Source organism: Mus caroli, unplaced genomic scaffold, assembly GCF_978045245.1.
Source record: "Mus caroli unplaced genomic scaffold, Mus_caroli_1 scaffold_4, whole genome shotgun sequence".
In the NCBI taxonomy this organism is placed as follows: Eukaryota; Metazoa; Chordata; class Mammalia; order Rodentia; family Muridae; genus Mus; species Mus caroli.
Genome location: NW_028227259.1, coordinates 118042993 through 118058773, shown reverse-complemented (window position 1 = coordinate 118058773; position 15781 = coordinate 118042993). Strand labels below are relative to the sequence as shown.

The 15781-nt window shown below is 48.6% G+C and overlaps 1 protein-coding gene across 2 annotated transcripts in view; it reads left to right on the top strand.

Moving 5' to 3' along the window:
- The first annotated feature begins 927 nt into the window (after positions 1–927).
- Coro1c (coronin 1C) overlaps positions 928–15781 on the top strand; it is a 64722-nt gene continuing 49868 nt past the window's right edge. Inside the window, exons 1-2 of one of the 2 annotated variants that reach the window (XM_021162248.3) lie at positions 928–1068; positions 1747–1927. The gene's annotated coding sequence lies outside the window, so the exon portion shown is untranslated. The remainder of the gene's footprint in view (positions 1069–1746; positions 1928–15781) is intronic. The other variant, XM_021162247.3, reaches the window with a different exon arrangement.

The following is a 15781-nucleotide window of genomic DNA, read 5'->3' as shown; positions in this document are numbered from 1 at the left end:
GAAAATTCATCCCTCTGCGAATTGTAAAGATGCCTTGCTTTGGGAAATAAATGGCTCAACCCCTCAGCTGGCCCAGATCCCTGGACGCAGTTTCCTTAGATCTTGGTATTTCAAAGCTTGATATTTCTGAAGGGGCTTTGGCTAATAGTGGGATAATCTTACACTCAAGATTAGGAAACTGAAATCCAAAGAGGTGAGTGAAATGGTCCCTGGGTCACTTCATTTGAAGAGTAACAGGGCTAGGACACATATCCGCGTGCTCATATGGAGGGACTTTAGCCAGGGAGTCTTCATTGCCTCTCTTTAGCTTTCTCTCGTAGGTGTGGTCCAGCCCAAGGGTTGCCACCCTGCCCTGGAGACCTGGAGAGTAGTGGGACAGAGACAGCTTGGGTGAGAGGCGTGAACCAGCCCTAATGGAGGTGGGGCTAAGAACTTGGGGCGGGGCTTACGGTTTAAGTACGCTCAGGGCCGCGGGCGGGGCTTGAGGTACAGCAAATAGGATGACCATAGGTTCCCCGGGTCTTCAGGAAATCCGAGCGGGGATTTGCGGCGCTCAACTCGGGGAAGCTAGGTTTTGGGGGCGGGAGGAACCAAGCCCTGCTCACGGACTCGGTGGGCAGTTAGCTGCGCTCAAACGACCAACCTCATAGGGAGGCTCGGCAGGGCCGTGGGTGGAGCTTAAGAACGCCCGCTCTGGTTCTAAAGACCTGGGTGGGGCTGGAAGGAGCCCGTGGGCGTGGCCACCCGGCCATTCAAGTGCCCCGGAAAGCGGGCGTGGGCTCCGAGCCTCCTTGCACCTCCCCGCGCCACCACAGGGGGCGCTCTAAGGAGAGCTGGGTATCTAACCGGGACCTTCCGGAAGTGGGCGTGACGAAGCGCGGTTCGGCGGCGCTGGTTGGGCGCGGCCGCGGCGCGGGGGCGGGGCCCGCGCGCGCGAAGGCCTGGGCAGCGGCGGCCGCGCCCCTCCCCCGCGCGGCGCTCAGTGCCAGGCGGGAGGCGGCAGCGGTTGGAGGCTTCGCGGGGCTTTGCAGCAGGGACTTCGGCGGCGCCTCAGGCACCCGGGCTCTGGTAAGCAGCGCGCGCTCAGGACGGGGCAGCTCCGGAGCGAGCCCGGGGCGGGCGGGCCGGCCTCCCGGACCCCGCGTGTGAAGCTCTCGGCTGACAGGAGCCGGCGGCGCCGAGTGGTGCCGGGCGCACGCGCGTGCCCCGGGCGCTGCGGCTGGGGAATGGCCGTCTGCGGGCAGCCGTGGGCCCGGGAGCCGTGAGGCGGTGTGTGCCGGCTGCGAAGAGGCTGCGGCCGAGCGCTCACGTGGGGCTGGGTCCGCGGGGGACCCCCGGTGTGCGGGGCGCGCCCGGGCGGGGCTCCGCCTGGCTCGCAGTGCCTGGCCTCCTGGACCCTGAAGACCTGGGGCGGGGGCGGGCTGCAGTGGCTTGGCCTGGAGGAGGAACCCTGTCCCGGGTGCGGAACCTAGTGACCCGCGGGGCAGGTGGGGCTCAGCCGCGCCGAGATGGCTAGGATGACATCAGAGGTGGAGGGTGGGGACGCCCAGCCCAGCTCTGCCGCCGGTCCCCCGGCGGGCGTACGCACAGCAGCCCTATCTATCTCCAGTGATGTGAATGCGCTTGGGGGAAGTGGCCGGCTGCAGGGCTTGCCGAGAAGAAAGGGGCTTCCTCCCGGAGGGAGGTGCCGGCCCCGACGTCCTTTTTTGGGAGTGTTCAAAGGGTTTTTTTTTTTTTTTTTTGCAGGCTGGAAAAGGAAATGCAGGCTTTCGCTCCGTAGTGGTTTAGAATCACATCCTATATTTGGCCTTCATGTAGGCTGCCCTTGTTTTGTGGTGTCAGGACGGCTTGCTCTACACATTTCTGTCGTGGGATTCAGAGTGAGAAGCAAATTGCAAGTTGTTCGTCTCTCCCGGGATTGCTTCCTGTAAGCATTTGAAAGAGAATTGACCGCAGAGCATGCTTATACGCAGGGCCACAATATGTTTAGTTTTGGAAATGGTTGGCACGAAATAATTGTACTCCCATCCAGTGGCCTTCCCTACCGGGATTATATTCTAAAACAGTCCTTGCGAGGCTCTTAGTCACCCTATATAATAAAGCGTCTTATTGTCCTTGTCTGGCAGCACCCTGACACCAGGGCCTGCTAGCAGAGGGAAGAACATGATGAAGTACAAGCAGTTGCTTCCTGCCGCCTGCTCGGGTGTGAAGGCAAATTGTAGTTCATATTCCTGTCCGCAGCCTCAGAGCAGCTGAACACAGTGCTTGGTTCTGGACATGTTAGAGAACACTGTCCTAGGGAGACTTGGGGAGTGTGTGTCACACTCAGTGATGTTTGGATCGACAGCCTGACATTAAACATCGATTCTAGGCGGCGGTTACATATTGTACTGGCTGGTTTTCTGTCTAGCTTGACACAAGCCAGAGTCATCAGAGGGGAGGAAGCCTCAGTGGAGAAAAAGTGAGACTGGGGTTGTAGAAAAGCCTGTGGGGCCTTTTCTTAACTGGTGATTCATGGGGGGGAGGGCTGAGCCCATTGTGGGCGGGGCCACCCCTGGGCTTGCAGTCCTGAGTTCCATAAGAAAACAGGCTGACCAAGCTCCCCAAGCCATGGGGAGCAAGCCAGTAAGCAGCATCCCTCCATGGCCTCTGCATCAGCTGCTGCCTCCAGGTTCCCGCCCTGCTAGAGTTCCTGTCCTGACTTCCTTTGATGATGAACTGTGATGTGGAAGTGTGAGCTGAATTAACCCTTTCCTCCCTAAGCTGTTTTGGTCCTGGTGTCTCATCACAGCAATAGTAACTAGAACTAAGACACATGTATAAACAGAAAAAAAAAATGTGGTAGAGCAGAATTGCCTTATATCATAGCTCTAGCCCTGTCTTTTGGTAGTTGACAGTCACACACACACACACAGACACATACTTTTTTAAGAAGTCGGAAAATGTTTTCTCTGTGTGTGTGCGCGTGCGTGTGCGAAGCACATGTATATTTTACTTGTGGTCAGTACATTAAAGCCTGATGAATTTAAAAGTTTTTTTAAATTACTATTTTAAGCCGGGCGTGGTGGCGCACGCCTTTAATCCCAGCACTCGGGAGGCAGAGGCAGGCGAATTTCTGAGTTCGAGGCCAGCCTGGTCTACAAAGTGAGTGCCAGGACAGCCAGGGCTACACAGAGAAACCCTGTCTCGAAAAACCTAAAAAAAAAAAAAAAAAAAAAAAAATTATTATTTTAAGGTGTGTGTGTTGGTGGTGGTTATGTGCATATATGTGCACCCTTGCTGGCCAGCGACATGGGATTCCCTGGAGCTGGAGTAGCAGAGGGCTGTGAGCCACCTGCGCAGGTGGAGTACTGACCCTGGGTTTTCTTGAAGTGCAGCAAGTGCTTTTAACTTAATCTTAGTCACATCTTTGCCGTCTCTTAAGTGTCATGAGTTTATTTAACATAAATAGCCTGGAGAAATGTCACTGCAGAAGCACTAGAGTTTTCATGGCTATTTGTTATTTCGACCAGATCACGCTAATCAGTATTTGTGTCTGTGTATAAATTAGGCTTAGATTCCGGATCGCTAAATACCATTTTTAAACATTATTTCTGGGATCCACTCCAGCTGTGTGGGGAGTCGCTCTCATGCTTATGTGATAGGATGTTTGAAATGATGTTATTAGTTTCTTAGCTAAATAAGTGCGGGTGTGGAAGACTCAGTTTTTTTACGAGAGCACAACATTTCATTTAGTATTCTGATATGTCACAAACCGGTGCTTTAGAGACAGAGTAATTGAAGTGCCTGGCCTCTCCCGGGGTGGGGTGGGGTGGGGTGGGGCGGGGCGGGGGTGGCCCAGTGAGAGCTACTTTCAAACTCAGCCTACTGCCCGGGTGCTGAAGGCCCCTGTGCTGTGTGCTCCACCCGATGGCTTCCCTGTGTCAGGGAGCTATCAGAACTCATCTGGTACTTGCCAGTGTCTTTTAAACTAGAGATGGCTACTGTATGAAAACACGGAATTCTTCATGAATATTTCAGCACAGCCTAGGACCTAGATGCTGAGGAATGGAATCTTTTGGGTTTTCGTTGCCCTAGTTGAGGCTCTGAAGTTCACGGGCAAGACTCGCTACTACTTTAGCACCTGCTTCGTCCTCTGACAGTGCACAGTGGGCACTTTTTTGTTTTACAGCAGCTTTATTGAGCTATGATTCACATACCATGCACTTAACTCACCTAAGGTGCACAGCTCACGGGGGCGAGGGGTGGGGGTGTGGTGTTGTCACAGGGCAGTGCAGCCTTTTAACCACTGAACTCAGTTGAGAGTATTTCCCCATCCAGGCGAGAAGCGCCCTGGGCACCACAGCTTCCCACCAGCCTTCTTCCTTCTCAGTGATCTTCCACTGATCGCCTCTGTGAATATGTCGTCCTAGGACAGACATGTGTACAGCCTTTAGTAGGTGGTCTTTGTCCCTCACTTTATCAGCATACTTTAAAATTTATGCATTCTGTAGTGAATGTGGAATAATCTATTTATGCTTGAATAATATTTCATTGTATGGACATACCATGTTTTGTTTATTCATTCATACTTGATGGGTATTTGGGTGTTTGCCTTTTGGGCTAGTTACTACAAGTAAGTCGGCTGTGAGCACTCGTTATGTGAAAATGTATTTTCTTTTCTCTGGAGTGTTGACCCGAGAGTGGAATTGCTGGTTATCTGATAAGCCTGTATTTAACTCTTTGAAGGAACTGCCACAGTGATTTCCAAAGCAGCTGCAGCTTTGGGCGGTTTTTTAACCCACAATGAGTGTGTCTCTTCATGGTGACCACTGTGTTCTCTGCCTTTTGGTTCTAGTCAGCCTCAGGGTGGGGAGAACTACTATGCTGTGGGTCTGACTTCTGTTGTGCCCGAGATCGTGATGAGTGTTGTTTCGTGAGAGCAGTGGGCACTTGCATGTCTTCTGTGGAGACCTCGCTTTTTAGATGCTTCGCCTGTTTTTAAAACAGAGATTGTTTTACTTTCTAAGAGATTTTTTTTATAAACACCCTTTCAGTCACACAGTTTGCCATTTGTGGGTTAGTTTTTTCTGATATTGCCCACTGAAGCACACAACTAAATTTTCATAAGTAGTCAGTTCTTGCAAACTAGAAATTATTCACTCAGACCTTAAATCACATTTTTATCTGTCTGTCTGGTTGGTGGTTTTCTTTTTCTTTTTTCTTTGGTTTTGCAGCAGAGTCTCACTCTAGCCCAGGCTGGCCTCATTCTAACACCAATCCTCCTGCCTCAACCTCCCAAGTACTCTGGCAGTTTAGTTATGGAAGTTAAAAGCCAAATGTAAGAGATGTTGGGGAATCACGGAGAGGGCTATTGAACAAAAAAGGTTGCTCTTTTAAATCTTGTAGATGCCCATCCTTTAAAGTAAGTTCAGATTATTTATTTATTTTTATTTCATTTAGTGTATGTATGAAGGGTATGCGTGTGTGTGATGTGTGCCTGTGAGTGGGGGGTGTGTGTGTGTGTATAAATGATGAGTGTGTATGAATGATGTGCATGTATGAATGATGTACATGTATGTGAATGGTGTGTATGTATGTGCGTGTGAATGTGGATGGTGTACATATGTAGGCGCATATGACACAGAGTGCCAACTTCCAGCTTTATGTGGGCTCTGGGGTTCATTCGCAGTCTGTGTTGTGGTGTCTTCAGTCTCGCACTGTTGCTTGCTCCTGAGTCTCCAGGCCACTCTCAGGTCTCCTGAGGTGCCTGCTCATGCTTCCCTCCCTCCCGCTTTCTGGGTCCTTCTTGTCCTTCGGGAGGTTTGACTCCCTGACAACTCTTTCACACTAGCCGATGTTGCCCCTGCCCTGAATAGCAGGTAGAGGAAGCCAGGATGAACGCCTTGGGCCATAGATTGAGGTTCTGCCTTCTTGTTCATAGCTTAGTCACCAATGCCCACTGGGTGTTTTTACTGGGCGAATGAATGATAATTTAGAGAAGTTAGCTGAGGTGATCCTGAAGACAGTGAGGTTCCTGGTTGCTGACATCTTTATTACCTTTACAGAAAGAGCTTGGAGGGCGGGGTAATTCCCCTCCCGCCTTTCTAGCATCCAAGTCAAAAGTGTTCAGTTGTAAATCTGAAGTGAGACCTCTCCCTGAGGCCAGGGCATTCTTGTCTGGGCTTCCTCCCTCTGACACAGCCTCTTTCACTAGGGCCATGATGTGATTGAGCCACTGGGCGCATACAGGCTGGCCTTGATGAACACAGGTCAGCGGCAACACCTGCCTGCCTGACCCACTCAGAAGAGTGGGTGGACCTCAGTCCTAAGGTGACATACTTGTTCTTATTTATTTTGAGATGGGGTCTCACTGCGTAGCCCTGGCTGTCCTGGTACTCAGTATGTAGATCAGGTTAGCCTGGGGCTCACAGAGATCCCCTGCCTCTGCTTCTGCCTCCTAAGTGCTGAAATTAAGGGGTCTTTTCATCCTGTTTATACGTTTTAATGTATCTTGCAGGACCTGACCACAGGAAACATTCTTTAGCTAGGCTCATTTCTGATAGTCTAATTAAAAACATTTCCCTTACTATCTTTCTGCAATAGGAGGAACCAGTTGGGGATTATCTCTCTCATTCACTGCAGCGACGGGGTTGTAAAGAAGGCGCCCCTGTGAAGCCCAAGGCTTTGCATCCACTGTGGAGCTGTAGTTACAGGCAGTTGTGAGCTGCCTGTCATGGGTTCTAGAAACTACATTTTGGGACCTCCCAGAGAGCAGTAGGAGCACCTGGGAGTCGTGACTCCAGCCTCTGGCCTGGGCACAAAGGGAAGAATGTTTAACTTTAGGGACCTGTGTGTGTGTGTTTGATGAAACTGAGGCCTGGGTTTCATACCTATCTTTCTGGAGATGCCTATTCACACTGAGGCCAGGGTTTCACACCTATATCTATCTGGAGATGCCTATTCAAACGCGTGTCCATTGTCTCCGTGTTATGCTTGTGGTTAATTTGATCTGTTTAGCTGTCCATCTGTCTGTTTTAAGGACAAGGACCTAATCCCAGGTACCTGACTGGGTACCTCAGGTAGTCTCCTCAGGGTGGGGAAGGCTTGCACTGAAGCACTCATTGAGCTCTGATATGGCTGGCCCCGCCACCTCTGGCCTCTGCGCGTGTGTACACAACAAGCACATTAAAATATAAGGGCCAGCCAGGCAGTGGTCGCGCACACCTTTCATCCCAGCACTTGGGAGGCAGAGGCAGGCGGATCTCTGAATTTGAGGCCAGTCTGGTCTATATAGTGAGTTCTAGGATAACCAGGGTGTGTGGAAAGACCCTGTTTCAGAAAACCAAAGGTGGAGAAAGAAAAGAAGAAAAAAAAAAACCAATGAAATAAATCTTAAGAGTTAAACTGTGAATGACATACCTTGCAGTATCAAGCCACTCTTTAAGGAGTGTGTCCTCTTAGGGGCTGAGAGTCCTCATCCTGGCTGCCTGGGAGGCGCCACTGTAGACCTCTATGAACCCAGCTGCCAGCCTTGAGCTTCCTATTGGCTGGCACTCACGGCAGAGCTGGAGACACCAGGCTGCTCTGCTCTGAAGCCTCTGCAACGCACTCACCCAGGAGCTGGAGCTCAGCTGTACCCCCACACCCCTATTTCATTTGCAGCGTGAAGATAAGGTGGGTGTGACATACAGTACGGGCCGTAAGTTAAAATCAGTTTCCTTTTTATAATCTGACCCTGCCAGTTTTAGTGTCTGACCCAGTTTAATGTCTGCCACCTTCTAGCTTGAATGCTGTGCTTCTGCCAGACCTACAAACAGCAGGTCTAGGGCTCACTACAGTTTCCTGCCTCAGGCCCTGTTCACATACTCTGGCTGTGCCTGAATTAAAACATGGGCAGTCGAGCCATGTTTTTAGGACTCTGGGTACTTGGTGGGTGCATGTGGCAGTGTTGCCAGTCTTGCTGCAGACTTCACTTCCTAGTTTTGTTTGTGACAGGGTCTTGCTAAGTTGCTTAGGTTGGCCAGGAACTTGTTCTATAGTCCAGGATGGCCCGCAGACCATTTTCCTTACCTTCTGGAGTGCCAGGATGGCGGGTGTAAATCTGGCCACATTTGGCTGATTTTCATTAATTAATTAATTAGTTAATTAATTAATTAATGGTGCTGGGGGTTGAAGGCAGTTAGTATTAGTCATTTTTATTTTTTCAATAAGATAAACTGTGATCACATTTTATGTTTTAAAGGCCTGTTAACGATGAGTTTATCTCTTGTTTTGCTGGGAAAAAGGGCGCTTGTCTTGTTGAGTTTGGGTGGGAACAACACATGGGGCTGTTGCTGGAACAACTGACAATCACGCTTCCCACGGGGCAGCCCAGACAGCCTGCCTGTGAGTGAATCACATGGTGGCTTGTTGGATGAGCCACTGTGAGTCCCTAGGTGCTAACAGCTGCTGAGGGCCGCCACCCCAGGAGAGCAGAGCTGGAGTGGATTCTGGGACAAGCATGGTGAGAGCGGTGAGGGGACTTGGTGAGCTGCTTTCCCTTTTGGCCCTGGACGGGTGCTTGACAGGATTCAGAAGCAGCTCTCCTGAGGACGAAGGGGTTAATCATTATTTGCTTATTTCACACAAGACACACTTAAATTCCTTCTCAGAACCGTCAGCATTCTTTCCCAGTTAAAGATTCTAATTCCTTTCATTCTTAGGGACTTAAGGAATCGAGGCTGATTTACTCATATAAGAGTGTGTGTGTGCTCTACAAGTGCCCGGCACTTGTGAATGAACCCGAGCTGTCATCGCCGTTAAGCAGGGAGATTTGTGCTGAAGTTTATTTGTATTTTTAAATTTCACTTTGTTTTTATTGCAGTGTCTATTTTATTGCAGTTATATACAGTAAAAAAAAAAAAGAAAACCTTATTAACATTTATAATGCACACAAAGAAAAGAGCTGTTAAAAGCAGTGTACCTCAGATTTAAGAAAAAGCTCTAATTAAACACTTGTAATAAGTCTATATCCAATTATTCATTTTGGACCAAAATTGAGATCATTTGGTCAGTATATATGTCTGTTGCTTATGTGGAGTATTTCTATACAGCCTCTAATTTGGACTCTCAGGCCATTTTCCTAACATAGTAGGAAAGACACATGTATGGTCACTTATGTTAAAGGAAGGGATGGAGCAGGGAGAGCCCAAGGCCTCTGACATGCGTACAAGCATTTACCTTTCCAGAACTAAACATTTCTTCCATAAAAATAGTAGATAGCCAGGGCTGGAGAGATGGCTCAGTGGTTAAGACCACTGGCTGCTCTTCCAGAGGTCCTGAGTTCAATTCCCAGGAACCACATGGTGGCTCACAACCATCTCTAATGGGATCCAGTGCCCTCTTCTGGTGTGTCTGAAGACAGCTACAGTGTACTCATAGAAATAAAAAATAGGGGAAACCAGAAAGGGGAATGACATTTGAAATATAAATAAAATAACCAATTAAAAAATAAAGAAATAAAAAATAAATAAATCTTAAAATAAAATTTAGATAGCTAAGGCCGCAGAGATGGTGCTGTGGTTAAAAGCACTGGCTGCCCTCAAAGAGTGGGTTTGAGTCCCAGCTCCCACTAGGTTGCTCACAGCTACATATGACACCAGTTCCAGGGGACCCGAAGCATTTTTCTGACCTCCCAGGCACCAGGCAAGCATACAGGACAGAGATAGACATGTTGACAAAATACTCATGCCTGTAAAATAAAAATAAGTTAATCTAGCAGTATTTCTAGAAATTTATTAAGTAGACAAGCTCTACAGAACTAGGGCCAGAGCTACTTCAAGTGAAATTTCTGTATTGAAAAAAATAAAGGGCATAAAGACTTTGGGTGGTATCTGTACATTTTCACTAAAATTTTACTCGATTGAGCAGAGGGATTTCGGTTTTTATTTTAAAAATTGATATATTTTTTCTGTGTGCCTGTGTGTCCGTGTGGGGTGTGTGCCCATGAGGATGACCTCCTAGAGCTGAGAGCCAAATGTGGGATTTATGAGAGCAGTTGCTTTACAAGTGAGCCACCAAACTCATTTTGTGGTTAGCAGTATCTTTAGCTTAACATTGTCGTCTTAGTTTCACTTGGCAAGCGAGAGTGGTGCAGGAGCCAACAAGGGCAGGTCACCGTCCTTGGATGATGCTTGGTAAGATGTGTTGTCTGGTTTTATCTTCTTTTTAATTTTCAGAATTTACTGTGTGTGTGTGTTTGTGAGTGCATGACATGTGTGTAGCAGGGTGCATGTGCGGTACCATGCCGTGCCGTGCCGTGCCGCGGTACAGAGTAGAAGACGGCAGTGTGGAGTTGGTTCTCTCCTTTATCTTTACTTGACTCTAGAGATCAAACTCGGGTCAGCAGGTTCTCGGGACAAGTGTCTCTCCTCTGGGTCTGCGTGCTGGCCCGTAGCCTTTCAGGAGTAGGGTGGTTGGCTGCTCTGGGTTCTCTTCTGTGCTGGCCACTGATACTTCACAGCAAAGCTTCAGCAGGAAGTTGGAAGTCTTGGGTTGATTTTTCCCCCTAAGATTGCCACTTCAGTCTCATGCAGCGTGAGGTGTCGTGAGTGCCCTGGGCTGAACTACATGGTGAGGGGAGACAGGCATACTGTCTGGAGGCAGGCAGTGTTTGCAGGCCCACTTTGACTCAGGACTAGTCTGGAGACTGACTTGGGTGTTTGGGGCTCAGATGGCTTTTTAAACACAAATTCAGCTTTATAAACCCTGGCTACAGGGAGCATTTGTTCAACTCCCAGCAGTGTTAAACTGTTAATGGTGGTGGTGGAATTCTGGGTCTTGCTTGCCAAGAGTCCTGTGGAAGAGGAGAGGATCCGTGATCCAGCTCCTAGCTTTGCTCTGCAGAACTTGTATCTGGAGGCCTCCCACCTCTGCCGAGCAGCCCTCGTTGGGAGTGGTGGGAGCCAAGCAGATGGCTCAGGCTATTCTCTTGTGCTTATTGATGATCATTTTCACAGACTAACCAGTGACAGGCTGTGTGTCAGTCCACTCACAGATGCCCTGTGCTGGAGGGTGACCCTAGACTTAGTATCCTCTTGTATATATCTCCTGGATGTTGAGATTATAAATAAGCATTTATGTAGTGCTGAGAATCAAATCCTGGGCTTTGTGCTAGGCAAATGGTCTATCAGTTAATCTCATGCTAACGATTTTTTAAGAAAAATATTTATTGTTTTTTTTTTTTTTTTCAGAGACAGGGTTTCTCTGTGTAGTCCTGGCTGTCCTGGAACTCGCTCTATAGACCAGGTTGGCCTTGAACTCAGAGATTGACTTGCTTCTGCCTCCTAAGTGATAGCCATAAATAAATGTTTGTGCCACCACTGTCTGACTGTATTTATTTGTAATTAATTATATGTGTGTGTCAGGTACGTATGAGTGATGAGACCAACAGGCCGGAGGTTTCGAATCCCTGTAGCTGGAGTTAAGACAGGTCCGAGCTGCCTGACGTGGGTGCTGGGAATCAAATTCAGGCCCTCTGCAAGAGTAGTGAGTGCTTTAACAGTTGGGCCGTCTTTCCAGCTCAAAAATTTTGAAAAAGGATTTCCTTGTTGATGAATAGATTCTTTCTGAACTGTATGTATGTGTTCAGGGTAACAGGTTTTAGGAGAACAGTTGAGTAGATGAGGGGTCAGGCTGAGCCCACACAGAGGTGCCCTGCAGCTGGAAGGGAGGAGGCTGTGTGTCCTGCCATCTGTAAGAGAGTGAGTCTGCTGGTGGTCATGACCGTCCTCCTCCCCCCTCTTTTCTCTTCTCCATCTGGGGACCATCGTGGGAAGGCACGGTGGTTTCTGACAACTTTGGGAAGAGGATTAGGGAAGGGTGGCACCTGAGGCTTGCAGTGCCAGAGGCACCCCATTCTCTGCCTGGCTTTCTGCCCCTCTGTAAACTCCTTCTGGTGCTCCCCTGTGGAGGCTCCAGAGCAGCTGTCTCTAAGCTGTCTTTCAGACACTGCTTGCAGAGTGGAGGAAGGAAGGGTCAGGAGTTTGATTTTTTTTCCAGGACAAGTTAGTGGTTTCTGGTTTATAAAGCTTGTTACATTTTAGCTTACCTTGAAAGTGTACAATTTATTAATTTATTAATTTGTTTTTAATTTATTAATTAACTTGTTTATTTTCAAGATAGGGTCTCTCTGCATAGTCTTGACTGTCCTGGAACTACACTGTAGACCAGGCTAGCCTCTGCCTCCCAAGTGCTCAGATTACAGCTGTGCATCACCAGTGCCCAGATTGTTGTCTTGTCAGGATCTCTCTGTGTAGCCCTGGCTGTCCTGTAGGTTGCTATGTAGACCAGGTTGGTCTCAAATCCGCAGAGATCCTTCTGTCTCTGCTTCTGGGGTGCTGGGACTCAAGGCCTTTGGCACGATTTAAAAGCACAGCACAAAGCTTCTGTAAACATCTTGCACGTGTAGTCTTTGGATGTGGATGCACACGAGTAAGCCTGTTGGGAAGCCCTGCTGTGGGATGTCCAGAGCAGGGCAGCGTCTGAGGGTGTGTGGTGGTGCTGGTTTGGACTAAATCAGTAGTGAGTGGGGAAAAATAGTGCAAACATGGGTGGTTTTGTTAACACTGCCAGAGATTGTGCTACTAGAATCTGTTGTCATTCGGTGTGTTTGAGTAGAATGTAAAATCCATACAGTAGCCTAGAATAGCAGCTCATACTTGGAGTATTAGCACCAGGAAGTCAGAGGCAGAGTGATTTTGAGGTCAGTCTGGTTATAGAGTGAGACACTGTCTCAAAACAAAAATACCAACAACGAACAAATAAAACCAAAAAGGATACTTTAGACATGAAGCTACAAAGGCAGAGACCAGTCTGTGGTCTCCACCAGCACTAAGCAGTCACCTTAAGGTAGTAGGAATTAAAAACTAGCGAACTATGAGTTGTTTTCTAGTTGGAGAATGGGAACACTGGTACCATTATAGTCTGTATTTCCTGAAGGTATAGAATGTTCAGGTTTTTTTGTGCCTTTTGTTTCTCAGGATAGCCTGGCTGGCAAGCGCTGATACTCCACCCGTGTTAGCTGAAGAATACCTAATTGCCGGCCACACCTGTACGTAGAGACTCACATCTATTTTCTTTAAGAAACAAAAGCAAGAACAACAACAACAACAAAAATCACCTGTATTAATTTGCGTAGTACTTGGGCCACTGAAGGTTGGAGGTCAGAGGACCACTTGTAGAAGTTGTTTTTCTCCTAACAGTGGGTCTGGGAGGGGGAATTTAGGAACACAGGTTATCAGGCTTATCTATGGGGTCCTAACTCTTACTAAACCATCTTACCAGCACACAGTTTGGGTACTGGACGTTTACTTGGTTAAGTTCTTGAACAAATTCAGAATATTGTCAGCATTGGGGGTTTGTATGTTGTGTAGTGCACATGAGTGTGTGTAGCCATGTGCAGGTATGGAGGCTGGAGCAGTGTTAGGAGTCCTCTTCTGTTGGTCTCTGCATTGCTGGCTTGAGAGGGTCCTCCCTGAACCAGAAGCTGCCATTGCAGCTAGACTTGCTGGCCAGAGATCGCTCAGGACCTGCCTACTGTGCTGGGGCTCCAGCATGTACAGCCACCCCATGGGTGTGCTGGAGATTGGAACAGGTGCTCCATCTTCCTCACACTCACTATGTGGCCTTGGCTGGTCTTGAGGTTGAGCCTTTCTGAGGTCATAGGCTACAGCACCTCACCCAGCTAGCAATTCTTACAGCGTTGTTTCGTAGCTCTGGCCAGTGAGTTTAGCTTTAAACAAGAACTAATCTCACTTCCTGGCTGGCGTTTTCAATCATCTGAAGTCATTGTCCAAGTGGACTCAGGAACAGCCTAGTGTGCATCCAGGTAAGGGTCAGCGTTCCCTGCAGTGCCTCTGCCTTTAATACGAGGGCAGCCAATGTCCTCATTGTGTGCGCACCCTGGAGGAGTAGGGACCAGGAAAGCCCGAGGGGACTTCTAGTCCAGCCCCAGAATTGGGTGAATTGGGTAGGTGCAGGTGAATTGGGTAGGGCGATCGTCACTGCTTCACCTGGTCACCGTCCTGTTCAGAGCTCCTTTGTACACTGTGGTTTGGAAGGTGGGCTTCGGTGTTAGAAATGGCTGCAAAAATGGATGGTTTCATAATTGCGTTTGTATTTGTGGGTGTTTATATGTCATTCTGGCAACTTTAAAAGACGACTATATTTGTATATCTGTAGGTGTTTATTATTTCTTGTCGTTTCTTAGAGATTTCCTACAGACTAAATGCGGTTGCTTATGAGAGTATTCCTGTCACTTGATGCTGTGCTTCCCACTCTTTGTGGCTAGAGAATTTTTCTTTTAGTGTCTGTCTCTGTCTGTCTGACTCTCCCATGTGTGTGTGTGTGTGTGTGTGAATGTGTGTGTATGTCTGGTGTATCTCTCGTTTCTCTTTTCCTCCCTTCCTCTCTCCCTTTCTCCTTCCCTCCCTCTGGGTAGCCCTGGCTGTCCTGGAACTTGTTCTGGTCAGAGCAGAGATCTGCCTGCCTCTGCTTCTTAAATGCTGGGGTTAAAGGTTTGCACCACCATGCCCAGCCTTATTTTTATTTTCAAGTAGTCTCCTCAGTATATTTCCTTTCAGTACACTTTATTTCAGGCAAAGGAGTGTGTGTGTGTGTGTGTGTGTGTGTGTGTGTGTGTGTGTGTGTGTTACAGTTGGTTACTGAAGCTGGGGCTGCCCACATGCTAAGCAGATGTTTCACCTCTAAGCTGTAGCCCAGCCTCAAGTGGCAGATGCAGTCGCCCATCTGAAAAGGTGCTGGTTTTATGCACCTGGCTGTATGAGAAGGGTCTTTGACTGCTGAGGCGGGAGGTCAGCCATCCTTGCCTCTTGCTCTGGGTGGAGTGCACTCTGGGAGTGCGCTGCCTGTGTGGATCAAAAGTGAGCTAGCTCACCGGTAAAGCGCTTGCCATGCAGGCCTGGCCACTGAGGTCAGTCCTCAGAACCCACAAGGTAGGTTGTGGGTTGTCTTTTGACCCCCATATATGTTCAGTAGCACACGTACCTCTGCAGTCACACTAATACTTTTTTTTTCTAATGCTAGAATCAATTTTAATGCCCCTCTTATCAAATGAGGTGTTTGAAATCCAGCTGGTGGTATCCTGTGTCTCCATCCCTTTTTCCTGATTCAACTGGGACCGGCACTTCTGGCTCAGACAGTGCATCCTCTAGAGCTTTCAGAAGCTCCTGCCTGCATGTCCAGTCTCCAGCTGTATTCAAGGGAACTTTTTTTTTTTTTTTTTTTTTGGTTTTTCGAGACAGGGTTTCTCTGTATAGCCTGGCTGTCCTGGAACACTTTGTAGACCAGGCTGGCCTCGAACTCAGAAATCCGCCTGCCTCTGCCTCCCGAGTGCTGGGATTAAAGGCGTGCGCCACCACGCCCGGCTTCAAGGGAACTTTTAAAATGCTAAAGTGATTGTGCCAGACACTGGGCTCCTCAACAGTAGTGTGTGTGTGTGTGTGTGTGTATGTGTGTGTGTGTGTGAGAGAGAGAGAGAGAGAGAGAGAGAGGAATTAGTGCATGTGCCTCCCAACCTTTTGCAGTACACAAGGTGAAATCCCTAACTTGGCCTAGAGCCTCGGGTGAACCGACATGCTGCTGTCCTGCCCCACTTTCCCCTCATTTGCTCTGGGCTCCGCCTTCAGGCTTTCTGAAGCCATCCTTGATGTAATGCCCCACCCTACTACCCTCCTCCTGTCCAGTTCATGTCTACCATGGCGTTAGCTTCTGGGACAGCAGGTGCTTGTCAGTCTCCTGC